The sequence below is a fragment of the Eptatretus burgeri genome, chromosome 10 (genome assembly GCF_056783735.1).
Source record: "Eptatretus burgeri isolate ZD-2024b chromosome 10, Ebu_testis_v1, whole genome shotgun sequence".
Taxonomy (NCBI): Eukaryota; Metazoa; Chordata; class Myxini; order Myxiniformes; family Myxinidae; genus Eptatretus; species Eptatretus burgeri.
The window spans coordinates 57620559-57635558 of record NC_140970.1 but is presented as its reverse complement, the minus strand read 5'-3'; the positions used below and the strand labels follow the sequence as shown (position 1 = coordinate 57635558).

General features: G+C 43.6%; 1 protein-coding gene across 1 annotated transcript in view; it reads left to right on the top strand.

Annotated features, from left to right (window-relative positions):
• The window catches only part of LOC147018643 (sperm motility kinase 2B-like), a 136450-nt gene that overhangs the window by 94484 nt on the left and 26966 nt on the right, over nt 1-15000 (top strand). The window contains exons 20-21 of the mRNA XM_085898530.1: nt 4458-4532; nt 5733-5788. The gene's annotated coding sequence lies outside the window, so the exon portion shown is untranslated. The remainder of the gene's footprint in view (nt 1-4457; nt 4533-5732; nt 5789-15000) is intronic.

The following is a 15000-nucleotide window of genomic DNA, read 5'->3' as shown; positions in this document are numbered from 1 at the left end:
CAGGGAGAAGAATCGGGTGTTTTGACACAGTCTGACTATGCGCGTACGTATTGGGTTATGTTGTGCGCAGCTGGACTGTAGTTCGTCGCTTCGCCTTTGGACGTGAGTGTGATAATCGAGCACTGCGTAATACAGACTTTTTCACGACTCGTGCCTTTTAACAGTCACACAGTAGTGGCGTGGTAGCGAGAGTAGGGGGTGGCATAGTAAATTTATTTTGTATTGAATTTTGTCGGGACCGAGCAAAAGTGGTATAATAGCGAGAGTGGCATAGAAGCGAGGTGGCATAGTAACGAGCTTTGACTGTATATATATGTGTATATATATATATATATATATATATATATATATATATATATATATATATATATATGTATATATATATATGTATATATATATATATATATATATATATATATATATATATATATATATGTGTATATATATATGTGTATATGTGTATATATATATATGTGTATATATATATATATATATATATATATATATATATATATATATATATATATATATATATATATATATATATATATATATATATATATATATATATATATATATGTATATATATATATATATGTGTATATATATATATATATATATATGTATGTATATATATATATATATATATATATATATATATATATATATATATATATATATATGTATGTGTATATATATATATATATATATATATATATATATATATATATATAATATTTTTGAAAGTGTGTCTGTGTGTGTGTGTGTGTGTGTGTGTGTGTGTGTTTGTCTGTGACCTTTGCACGCGAAAAGTACTGGACTGATCCTCACCAAACTTCACATGCTGACAGAACATGTACCTGGGAGTGTCCCCATGTAAAAGAATTGTACTTGCGACTTGCGGTTTTCGAATTATGACGTCATCACCTGATTTCGTGACATTAATTTTTCAAGTTCAGCCGATTGACATGGGACCAACGGAATTTGCTGGAGAATGAGAATTAATTAAGTCGCAAATGATGACATGGAACCAACCTAACATTGTTGAGGTATTATGGTTTTTTATCTGACGCGGCAATAAATCTTAACATTTTTGAATTCGAGTCTTCTGCATATAAAACATGGCGGGGAAAATATAATATTATAGTGGTGATGAAAAAAATAATAATGGTGGCAGCCTCTACAATTTTACAATTAATTGTGACATATACTCCTTCAGACCCGCTGTCATCCATGGGATTCCTGTGCGGAGCATGGGTATCCCTGCTAATATATATTGTTGTGGTTACCAAATTCGCAAACCACCATTCAGGTCCCTTAGGTGAGATATCTCGGTAAGTACATGTGTAGTTAGGCCCAAACCCGTTGTCTAGTGGGAATACATGTCATTCATGCGTGCTGCGACTCTTCAGGATAGCCGTTTTTCTTTAACTATCTTTATTTTGGACCAACCGCCATTGTTACCACCACCAGTCACAACATCAACCACCAACCACAACGCCGCTTCACCACAACCGCCACGACCTTCACGTCACACCTCGCAACCGTCGCATCGCCACCGTTCTTGCGCCGCTTGTGGGTACCAGTGTTGGACTCGTGCAGGGCGCGCGCCGAACAGCGTGTACAAAATCACGGATTTTGTGCTTCAAAAACGGATCAAAAACGACACACGCCCACTTTTTGCCGTCCAATCGGTGAGCGAGGGGCGAATTGGCCCCGCCCCCAGGGCGTTGGAGGGCGATCGATATATGCAAATTTATGGATCAAAAAGCATTCACGCCCACTTTTTCTCGGGCCAATGGGGAGTGAGGTGAAAGGTCGAAGGGAGGGGGTCAAAGATGAGAGGGCGAAGCTTCGGGGCTTATAAAAGCGACCGTGTTCGTCAGTCCAGTGAGTAGTAGAGTCGAGAGGGATGAGAGAGTTAAGACTTCGCGGGCGGTGGAGTTGGCAAGAAGGAGCTGGTCGTCGTGTGCGTTGGAGTCGGAGCGGAGGGGACGGAGCTGTGGAGAGGCGGCGAGGGCAGACGAGGGGGTGCTCGCGTCGTGCAGGGAGCTGCACCCCAGGGAGGCCGACAGCGCGACCTGGCCAAGGTGGAGACGCTCGTTGCGGGGCAATAAAAATCCTCTATACCCCGAGCATCAGCAACCCCCTCCTGTTTCCCCCCGCGCTGAGATAGTGCGACCAAGGGGGCCCCTTTCCCACCCCCTACCAGACACTGCCCGCGAGGCCCGCGGAGTTGAGGCACCATCGCCGCTCCGCGTCTCATCACCAGACGGGTAGGCCCGTCCCGGTCTCGGCCTCAGGCCCGCCTCATCCTTGAGGGTATTCTTTCCTTGGTTTTGGGTATGTGTTGTCGGCGCCGTCTGTGAAGTAAAATTGTATGGGTGTTGCCGTGTGCTCGTGTAATCGGTATTAGATCTGCATTGTCGCATTTGCTTTTTGTGTAAATTGAATTGTGTTTTTCTTTTCTGTGTGCTTTTGGTGGAATTGAATATGTGTGCTTTCCGTTCGTCGCGAATAAATGTGCTTTGTGTCGAACTGTTTCCCGCTTCGCTTCGTCATTTCCTTCATTGAATCCTCATCTTGCTTCACGTAAAGGGTTGGTAGTGGGCTGAATACGCCCGATAATTAATCGAACCGTCGAGGTCGACGAATAACACCGCTCGGTTATCCCGATAGTACGGAACGGGTCGCTTAAGTGGCCCGTGTCCGAAGTCGACCTGCGGCGAGGTGCGATCGCCCGGTCTACCCTCCGCGTGGGTACTTAGGTAGGTCGAATTTGGCGAGCAACCCTATCCCACGCGGGGGCTGATTGGCTCGATCGCGGTGAGACCGAAAGGTCCACCCGTGACTGGTTCCCGGCGTTAGTCCGAGAGGGTCACGACTGGATTGTCCGTCCGGTGGGCGACGTGCCGCGATTCGAGTTACGTGGCCGTCAGCACGCCGGCGGGCGCGAATCCGCAACAATATGTATATATGTATATGTATATATATATATATATATATATATATATATATATATATATATATATATATATATATATATATATATATATATATATATATATATATATATATATATACCGACACACACACACATATATATATATATATATATATATATATATATATATATATATATATATATATATAATGTGCATATATATATATAAATATGTACATACAAAATAAATGTATATGTATCTGTATATATATATATATATATATATATATACATATATATATATATATATATATATGTATATATATCCTGGTGTTGGCGCAGTGGTTAGGGCAGTGGCTTGGGATCCAAAAGGTCCTGAGTTCAAGCCCCGTTGGGTCACTGAATTAATACACCAGGGGGTTGACTCAGCCTGTCATCCTTCCGAGGTCGGCGAAATGAGTACCAGTATACTGGGCCGGTGTATACCCCGGTTAAAATAGGTGTACCATATCCCTGTGTCGTAAGAGGCGACCAGGGTTGCGTCAGGAAGGGCATCCGGCGTAAAACATGTGCCAAATCAGTATGCGGATCATACGGATGATCCGCTGTGGCGACCCCTAAAATGGAGCAGCCGAAAGAAGAAGAAGAAGATATATATATATATATATATATATATATATGTATATATGTATATATGTATATATATATATATACATATATATATATATGTATATATATATAGTTGAAAGTGTGTCTGTGTGTGTGTTTCTCTGTGACCGATGCATGCGAAAAGTACTGGACTGATCCTCACTAAACTTCACATGCTGACAGAACATGTACCCGGGAGTGTCCCGATGTAAAAGAATTGTACTTCCGACTTCCGGTTTCCGAATTATGACGTCATCACCTGATTTCGTAACGTTAATTTTTCAAGTTCAGCCGATTGACATGGGGCCAACGCCATTTGCAATAGAATGAAAAAATAATGCTCCAGTCAATTGAAGACAATGACTTCCGACTTCCCGGTTTCCGAATTATGACGTCATCACCTGATTGCGTAACGTTAATTTTTCAAGTTCAGCCGATTGACATGGGGCCAACGCCATATGCAATAGAATGAAAAAAAATAATGCTACAGTCAATTGAAGACAATGACTTCCCACTTCCCGGTTTCCGAATTATGACTTATGCATTCGACACACTTGCAAAAATGACCGAATGTATATGATACCGTATAATGATATAATAATCATCTGTAAGTCATATTTTATTAACATTTTCGTTGTTCATTATTGTTATAACCATGGTTATAAAAACCATTTTTATTGTTACTGTATAACGTTTTTAGGTCACTTCGGCCTGGATTCGGGATCAGCGATCAAATAATCTAAATCACGATGAAAAGTTATTTTTTGATGATGCGGGAGTTATCTTTATTAAAATCAGTAGAGGAAATATACACCATGTCTGATATTTGAGCCTTTCATGTCTCCGACGATGCCTTTATCTCCAGGGATGCATCATTCCCCATGACAAAAACCGGAAGCAAAAGGGTCATAGCCTACGACACGGATTCCAAATTGCCAAGGTATTGTGTTGTTGTTTTTGTTGTTTGCTGTTCTCTCATGTGCACGCATTGAGTATGAAGCTCACTACGTTCGCTATTAAATGCTGTGCGGTGTATAAACACGATCGGGTTTGATTTCTATGTTGCGAATATTAAACGCTGTGCGGTGTATAAACATGATCGGGTTTGATTTCTATGTTGCGAATATTAAACGCTGTGCGGTGTATAAACACGATCGGGTTTGATTTCTATGTTGCGAATATTAAACACTGTGCGGTGTATAAACACGATCGGGTTTGATTTCTATGTTGTGAATATTAAACACTGTGCGGTGTATAAACACGATCGGGTTTGATTTCTATGTTGCGAATATTAATAAATGCTGTGTGGTGTATAAACACGATCGGGTTCGATTTCTATGTTGTGAATATTGTATCCACACTATTAAAAGTGTGTGTGTGTGTGTGTGTGTGTATTTGTGTGTGTGTGTGTGTCTGTGCGTGTGTGTGTGTGTGTGTGTGTGTGTGTGTGTGTGTGTGTGTGTCTGTGCGTGTGTGTGTGTGTGTGTGTGTGTGTGTGTGTGTGTGTGTCAGTGTATGTGTGGCAGCCTCTACAATTTTTCAATTAACTGTGACATATACTCCTTCAGACCCGCAGTCATCCACGGGATTCCTGTGTGGAGCACGGGTATCCCTGCTCGTATGTATATATATATATATATATATATATATATATATATATATATATATATATATATATATATATATATACATACAGTAATACCTTGACATACGAATGCACTAACTTACGAGTATTCCGAGTTACGAGCCGTTGCTCGGACGATTTTTTGCTTTGTGTTACGAGTCTAGATCTGAGTTCCGAGTGGAGCGAGCTTTGAGACACGCGCAGCCAAGCAAGCGAACACCCGCATCTCCTGCCTTTTCACGCATCTCCCGCCACTCACTCGTTCAGTTCTCTTGGTTATCTCGTTGAGTAGGGTCGTTAAGCAATTAATTACAATTGAGGGTTGTTACACTTAATTGTAGCAATTAAGTGTAACGGCAGAGGGAATAAAAAAAATAAAATGTAAAAAAAAATTGGAGCAATTAAGTTTAGCGATTAAGTGGATTAGAAAAAAAAATTGGATCAATGACGTTTAGCGATAAAGTGTGATGAGACTTTCAAATCTCCTCCGCTTATCTCCTCCACCACCACCTCCAGCACTGCCGCCACCTCCACCAGAATCTTCCGTCAGCCGATGTCGTCTCATCTCCAAGGTAAATACACTTTATAAAACCAGTTTATTTATTTATATTCTATTTTATTATCTTTGTATTCATTATTTATTATTTATAAATACATTTCTCATTTCTAAAACTATGTAACAAAGAAATTAGGGGTTTTTTGGGGGGGGGGCTGGAACTGATTAATGGTATTTTAATTAATTTCAACTGGGAAAATTGTTTTGATATACCTGCAAACCGAGTTACGAGCTCGGTCACAAAACGAATTAAACTCGTATATCAAAGTATTACAGTATACGAGCGATGCCCATGCACATGCACGGGATAGCAGTACAACATAGTTGGTAGCAGACGACAGACCGTACACGTGGAATGACAAAAATACGCATTGTGCAAAATGCAATTGGTACTATGGAACGCCAAGACTTCCCAAACATTGTCGGCATGTCCGCTAAGTGCCACAGCAATTTCATAGGGATCGTGTGACGGCGAGCCAAGTTTTTAGTGTGCAAGCTTGGTATTGTATTAGAGATGTATATATGCATGTATATATATTGTTGCGAATTCGCGCCCGCCGGCGTGCGATCGCCGCTCGACTCGAATGGCGGCCGTCTCGCCCACCGGAACGGACAATTCTGTCGTGACCCTCTCGGAACAACGCCGGGAGCTAGTCACGGGTGGGGGTTTAATCCCACCACGACCATGCCAATTGCCCACCTGCGCAGGATAGGGTTGCTCGCCAAATTTGATCCACCTAAGTACCTGCGCGGATGGTCGACCGGGCGATCTTACCTCGCTGCAGGCCGACTCCGGACACGAACCGCTTAAGCGGTCCGTTCCGTGCTATCGGGATAACCAAGCGGTGTTATCGTCGGCCTTGACAGTTCCGATTAATTATCGGGCGTATTAAGCCCACTACGAACCCTTTACGTGAAGCGGGATGGAGGGTCAATAAAGAAAAGATGAAGCGAAACGGGAAAACAGTTCACACAATGCACATTTATTACACGACACACGGAAAGCACATATATATATATACAGCCAAACAGTCAAAATGCACATGCAGCAGTTACAACAAGAGAAACAATGACGCAGAGTTACTACCGAATACGCGCACACACGGCAACACTTATACAGTTCTACTTTACAGATGGCGCCAACAAACATTTACTCAAAAGCAAAGGAAAGAAGCCACCCTCATCGACAAGGGGGCAGACGGGCCTGTAGGCCAATATGCGCGCATGACCTGAAGGAGCGGCCAGGTCCGCGAGACCGGGTGGGTCCTACCCGCATCCTCATGATGCGTTGGCGGACGAGCCGCAGATGTGGCTGCGTGGCTGTGCCCCGACTCCGTGTTCCTTGGCGGGTTTCGTTGGCACGACGTTTGGAGTGGGGTGGGAACGGGGCCCCCTTTGTTGCACAATCTCAGCGTGGGGGAAAAGGGGGAATTGTTGATACCCTGGGGGAGGGAGAATGGCTGGCTGGCTTGGGTCCCGTGACGAGCGATCTCCCACCGCGACCTCGTCGCCGACCGCAGTCCTTCTCGCCTCGGACCCAAGCTCCTTGGCCTCTTCCCACAACTCTCCTCAGCCGACTGCAGAACCCAACTCGATGCCTTCGCCACCCGCCTCCACTCTCTGCCACACTCTGCCCTCCAACCAAAAACTGACTCTGCCACGATTCGCCTTGCGCTCGCCGTTTTATAGGCCGGCAGGAGAAAACAATATGCAAATTTCCGGATCAGAATGACCTCGGGGGCGGAGCCACGCTCGCCAATTGGACGGAGGAAAAGTGTGCGTGAACCTCCCCTGATCCTAGAATTTGCATATTTCGATTTCACACGGACGCGCCTGGAGGCGGGGCCAAGTCGCTCTGCCCTTGCTAATTGGACGGATCAGAAGTGGGCGTGTAGCGTTCTTGATCCGAATTCTCCCTCGGAAAGGCCGCTATTTGCACTCGCGGCTTGGTGCGTATCTTGAACGAGCCCAAGACAGCCCGACGCTCAGTGTTCACAGGTGGTGCAGGAATGGCAGTAGAAGGAGAGAGGTGAGGGTGGTGGGGGTTTATCGATGGTGGTTTGATGGTTATGGCGGTTGAGACGTGGTTGGTTCAAAATAAACATAGAACATAAAAACGGCTATCTCAAAGCGTCGCAGCCCGAATGAATCACATAAATTCCCTCGAAACAACGGGTTTGCGGCTAACTACACATGTACTTCGAGTTATCTCACCTACGGGCCCTGAATGGTGGTTTGCTAATTTCCACAGCCGTAACAATATGTTTATATATATATATATATATATATATATATATATATGTATATATATATATATATGTATTTACATGTATATATATGTATGTGTATTTATGTATATGTATGTATGTATATATATGTATGTATGTTTATGTATATATATATATATATATATATATATATATATATATATATATATATATATATATATATATATATATATATATATATATATATATATTGTTGTGGTTACCAAATTCGCAAACCACCATTCAGGTCCCTTAGGTGAGGTATCTCGGTAAGTACATGTGTAGTTAGGCCCAAACCCGTTGTCTAGTGGGAATACATGTCATTTATGCGTGCTGCGACTCTTCAGGATAGCCGTTTTTCTTTTACTATCTTTAATTTGGACCAACCGCCATGATTACCACCACAATCACAACATCAACCACCAACCACAACGCCGCTTCACCACAACCGCCACGACCTTCCCGTCACACCTCGCAACCGTAGCATCGCCACCGTTCTTGCCCCGCTGTGGGTACCGGTGTTGGACTCGTGCAGGGCGCGCGTCGAACAGCGTGTACAAAATCACGGATTTTGTGCTTCAAAAACGGATCAAAAACGACACACGCCCACTTTTTGCCGTCCAATCGGTGAGCGAGGGGCGGGTGGCCCGCCCCCAGGGCGATCGATATATGCAAATTTATGGATCAAAAGCCTTCACGCCCACTTTTTCTCGGGCCAATGGGGAGCGAGGTGAAAGGTCGAAGGGAGGGGGTCAAAGATGAGAGGGCGAAGCTACAGGGCGGATAAAAGGACCGTGTTCGTCAGTAGACGAGGAGAGTCCAGAGGCGGAGAGTAGGAGAGTAGGAGAGTCGGAAACAGAGAGTCAAGACTTCGCGGGCGGTGGAGCTGCTCGTCGTGTGCGTTGGAGTCGGAACGGAGGGGACGGAGCTGTGGAAAGGCGGCGACACCAGACGAGGGGGTGCTCGCGTCGTGCAGGGAGCTGCACCCGAGGGAGGCCGACAGCGCGACCTGGCCGAGGTGGAGACGCTCGTCGCGGGATAATAAAGATCCTCCATACCCCGAGCATCAGCAACCCCCTCCTGTTTCCCCCCGCGCTGAGATAGTGCGACCAAGGGGGCCCCTTTCCCACCCCCTACCAGACACTGTCCGCGAGGCCCGCGGAGTTGAGGCGCCATCGCCGCTCCGCGTCTCATCACCAGACGGGTAGGCGCGACCCGGTCTCGGCCTCAGGCCCGCCTCATCCTTGAGGGTATTTCTTTTCCTTGGTTTTGGGTATGTGTTGTCGGCGCCGTCTGTGAAGTAAAATTGTATAAGTGTTGCCGTGTGCTCGGTAGTCGGTATTAGCTCTGCATTGTGTCTTCGCTTTTACATTTGCTTTTTGTGTAAATTGAATTGTGTTTTTCTTTTCTGTGTGCTTTTGGTGGAATTGTATATGTGCGCTTTCCGTTCATCGCGAATAAATGTGCTTTGTGTTGAACTGTTTCCCGCTTCGCTTCGTCATTTCTCCCATTGAATCCTCATCTTGCTTCACGTAAAGGGTTGGTAGTGGGCTGAATACGCCCGATAATTAATCGAACCGTCGAGGTCGACGAATAACACCGCTCGGTTATCCCGATAGTACGGAACGGGTCGCTTAAGTGGCCCGTGTCCGAAGTCGACCTGCGGCGAGGTGCGATCGCCCGGTCTACCCTCCGCGTGGGTACTTAGGTAGGTCGAATTTGGCGAGCAACCCTATCCCACGCGGGGGCTGATTGGCTCGATCGCGGTGAGACCGAAAGGTCCACCCGTGACTGGTTCCCGGCGTTAGTCCGAGAGGGTCACGACTGGATTGTCCGTCCGGTGGGCGACGTGCCGCGATTCGAGTTACGTGGCCGTCAGCACGCCGGCGGGCGCGAATCCGCAACAATATATATGTATATATATATATACACACTGGGTGCAGTGGCATGCGCCTGTAATCCGGATACATATAATCCGGTTGGAGGATCGCTTGATGACGGGTACTCTGCGTTGGGCCGTGCTATGAGAGAGTGTAGGGTAGCCCAGAATCATGGCGAAACCCAATCCTTATTCCCTGTGTCGTAAGAGGCGATCAGGGTTGCGTCAGGAAGGGCATCCGGCGTAAAACCTGTGCCAAATCAGAATGCGGATCATAACGGATGATCCGCTGTGGCGACCTCTTACGGCAGCAGCCGAAAGAAGAACAACATATCTATACATACATATATAAACACATATATATATCTTCTTCTTTTGGCTGCTCCCGTTAGGGGTCACCACAGCGGATCATCCGTGTGATCCGGCACATGTTTTACGCCGGATGCCCTTCCAGACGCAACCCTGGTCGCCTCTTACGACACAGGGATATGGTACACCTATTTTAACCGGGGTTTTCACCAGCCCAGTATACTGGTACTCATTTCGCCAACCTCGGAAGGATGACAGGCTGAGTCAACCCCCTATATATGTGTATATATATATATATATATATATATATATATATATATATGTATATATGTATGTATATATATATATATATATATATATATATATATATATGTATGTATATATATATATATATGTATATATGTATGTATATATATATATATATATATATATATATGTATGTATATATATATATATATATATATATATATGTATGTATATATATATATATATATATATATATATATATATATATATGTATATATATATATATATATGTATAATATATGTGTGTTTATATATATATATATATATATATATATATATATATATGTATAATATGTGTGTTTATATATATATATATATATATATATATATATATATATATATATATATATATATATATATATATATATATATATATATATATATATATGTATATATATATATATATGTATATATATATATATATGTATATATATATATATGTATGTATATATATATATATGTATGTATATATATATATATATATATATATATATATATATATATATATATATATATGTATATATATATATATATGTATGTATATATATATATGTATGTATATATATATATATATATATATATATATATATATATATATATATATATATATATATATATATGTATATATATATATATATATATATATATATATATATATATATATATATATGTATATATGTATATATATATATATATATATATATATATATGTATATATATATATATATATATATATATATATATATATATATATATATATATATACAGTAATCCCCCGCTATATCGCGGTTCACCTATCGCTCCCCGCTTCATCACGGTTTTTCCCTTGGAACCTAACTAATTTTTTTCTGCGGATTCCCCCAGTATATCGCGGTAATAATATATAAGATATAAATTATTTAAGCAATAAATTATAACGCGTGGCGCTCGACCAGTCACAGAACGCACGATACAAAGTTTCACTTGTGAACTTCGAATATTTTCTACGTTTTTTTCTCCAAGTCCAACGATGCCGCCCAAACGCCCTGCACCTTCTAAGGCTTCTGCAAGGAACCGAAGCCCCAGAGGAAGGTCCTGACGCTCCAGGAGAAGGTTAAGGTGCTAGATATGCATCGGGAAGGAAAAAGGTTTGCCGCAGTTGGACGCCATTACGGTTTGAATGAATCGACCAGACGCTTCATGAAGAAGGATGAAGCCAACATCAGGAGCCTATCAAACCCAATCGTGTTTATACACCACACAGCGTTTAGCATTCACTTTATAGAAATCAAACCCAATCGTGTTTATACACCGCACAGCGTTTAATATTCGCAATAGAGAAATCAAACCCAATCGTGTTTATACACCGCACAGTGTTTAATATTCGCAATAGAGAAATCAAACCCAATCGTGCTTATACACCACCCAGCGTTAATATTCACTCGATATAAATCATATTCACTCGATATAAATCAAACCCTATCGTGTTTATATCCCGCCCAGCGTTTAATATTCACTCGATAGAAATCAAACCCAATCATGTTAATACACCGCACAGCGTTTAACATTCACAATATAGAAATCAAACCCAATCGTGTTTATACACCGCGTTTATAAAAAAAATAGGCATTTTGAGGCATTTCTTGGGGAGGCATCCATTCATCGCGAATTTTCACTTCTCGCGGGGAGGGGTTTGGAACGTCACCCCCACGATAAACTAGGGATGACTGTATATATATATATATATATATATATATATATATATATATATATATATATATATATATATATATATATATATATATATGTATGTGGATATATGGAGCCTGGTGTTGGCGAAGTGGTTCGGGCAGCGGCTTGGGATCCAAAAGGTCCCGAGTTCAAGCCCCGTTGGGCCACTGAATTAATACACCAGGGGGTTGACTCAGCTTGTCATCCTTCCGAGGTCGGCGAAATGAGTACCAGTGAAATGAGAGCGAGAGATGAACCTTCAGAGTTTAGGCTATATTCCATTTGATTGGAGCCGCTTCTGTGGGCACACCGGGGAATACAGGTTCAGCTAGGAGTACATAAGCAGTAACGTATACATGTGCAGTTAATCATTGCAGACAATCCGCGTAAGCACGGAGTTCGATATAATCTCCATTCTCACCAGTCAATGAGCACCTTCAGTTAACGAGCATCAAGTGAACAGCCGATGTCAATAGCAATGCCCCGGGGACAATCACTCGTGCCGCAGAGACCTCCCCTTATACGCGAGACGCACAACATGTGATCCCGTGTCATGTCCCTCAATTCACGACAATTCACCACATTCTCCCCACCTTTAAAATGTAACTAGGGGCCCATCTTACACACCATGATTGCTTTAGCACTATAGGAGTATACATTTCAAGCAACGCGGACTAATAGATCTACAGAAGCATACATGCCAAGCAGTGATTATTTTGAGTTGTAGGAGCATGGAAATGAGCATCGATATATGATATAATGAGCATATAGGAGCATGAGCAGCGAGAATGCCCATAATCCCCTTTACAGATTGAGTCGTCGAGGGGGCCTTATTCGTCGACCTCTCCGGGAGTAAACGGCAGTTTCACTTGAGGGAGACTCCCGATCCTCTTGGTGAGCCTCGACTTGTGCCGGGGATGACTCCTCGATCGCTCTCGGGTGGAACGCGGCAGCCCCGTCGCCTGGCGGAGTTCCTGGGGGGGAAATGTCAGAAGGAGGAGTGCCAGAAGGTGGTGTACCGGCGGGAGGAGTACCTGAGGGAGCCAGATGGCGAACCGACACAGTGGTCTCCCTGCCATCCGGGAGCCTGACATGAGCATACTCTGGATTAGTGTCAATGAGTTCGACCCCCTCCACCAGCGGTTCATACTTGCTTTGTCGTACCGGGCGTTTCATGAACACTGTACCGGGGTGGGTCAGCCAGTTGGGCACCGTTTGACCGTCAACATAACGTCGTTGGTGAGTAAACATACGTTCGTGAGGAGTGGCATTTGTGGACGTGCAGAGCAAAGAGCGTATGGAATTCAGAGCGTCGGGAAGAGTACCCTCCCATCGCTCGGGGCCCAGTCCTCTCGATTTCAGCGCCAGAGTTACGGCTTTCCAAATAACTCCATTATACCGTTCCACCTGCCCGTTTCCCTGTGGGTTGTAACCCGTCGTTCGACTAGTTGCTATGCCGTGCTCTAATAGGAATTGTTTTAGCCCGGCCGACATGAAACACGGCCCTCTGTCTGAATGTATGTACGAAGGTCTCCCAAACATAGCGAAGAGGTCAGAGAGACATTTTACGACAGTGCCCGAGGTCATATCCGAGCACGGAAACGCGAAAGGGAACCTTGAATATTCATCAACAACGGTGAATATGTATCTGTTGTCTGTTTCGGTCGGCAGGGGCCCTTTGAAGTCGATGTTTAGTCTCTCGAAGGGGGAAGTGGCCTTGATCAGTCTGCCAGATGCCGCGCCAAAGAATCTGGGTTTTAGTTCAGCACAAACAGGGCATGAAGCATTCATTTGTTTAATATCTTCAACAGAATAGGGAAGATTTTGTCTGCGTACGAAATGTGCCATCCTGGTTACCCCTGGGTGGCACAGAGACACATGGAGGTCTTGCAAAGCCTGACTGATTGTTGCCGAACTGTAGACCCGGGAGAAGGTATCTGCAGCAGGGTTTTCTTTCCCGGGCCGGTAAACAATGTCGTATCTGTAGCAAGCTAGGTCTATCCGCCATCTCATAATTTTTTCATTCTTAATTTTCCCGTTATTTTTCCCATCAAACATGAATGCCACGGATCGTTGGTCCGTAACGAGCGTGAAGTGGTTTCCCAGTAAATAATGTCTCCATTTCCGCAGCGCTTCAACGATGGCGTACGCTTCCTTCTCTATCGCTGAGTGTCTCTGCTCGCTTCTAGAGAGAGTTCTCGAGAAGAACGCGACCGGCCGCCCAGACTGATTAAGTGTAGCAGCTATGGCGTGATTTGAAGCGTCGGTCTCCACCACGAAGGGCACCGAGCTGTCGATCGATAAAACCACGGACTTACTGATATCATCCTTGAGATTGTGGAAAGCTCTTACAACAGCGGCATCTGGTGGAAAGTTTTTGCAATGCACTAGGGGATGTATTTTCTCGGAGTATTGCGAAATCCATCTCGCATAGTAAGCGAACATCCCGATCACCCGGCGCATTGTTTGCAAATCCTGAGGTGGTGGAAGCTCACGGAGCGGGCGCAATCGCTCAGGATCAGGCTTAATTGTGCCGTCGGCTATTGTGTAGCCGAGAAGGTCAATTGACCTTGCCGAGAATACGCATTTCTCGTAGTTGAGAGTCAGATTATATTTTCTAGCAATGCTCAAGAATCTGTCCAGATTCCTATCATGTTCCCTCTGATCCCTACCGCACACTGTGACATTATCCACGTAAACAAAAGTGTCTGAGGTTTTCATCTGAGATGATGTCGTCCATAACCCGTTGGAAGCAAG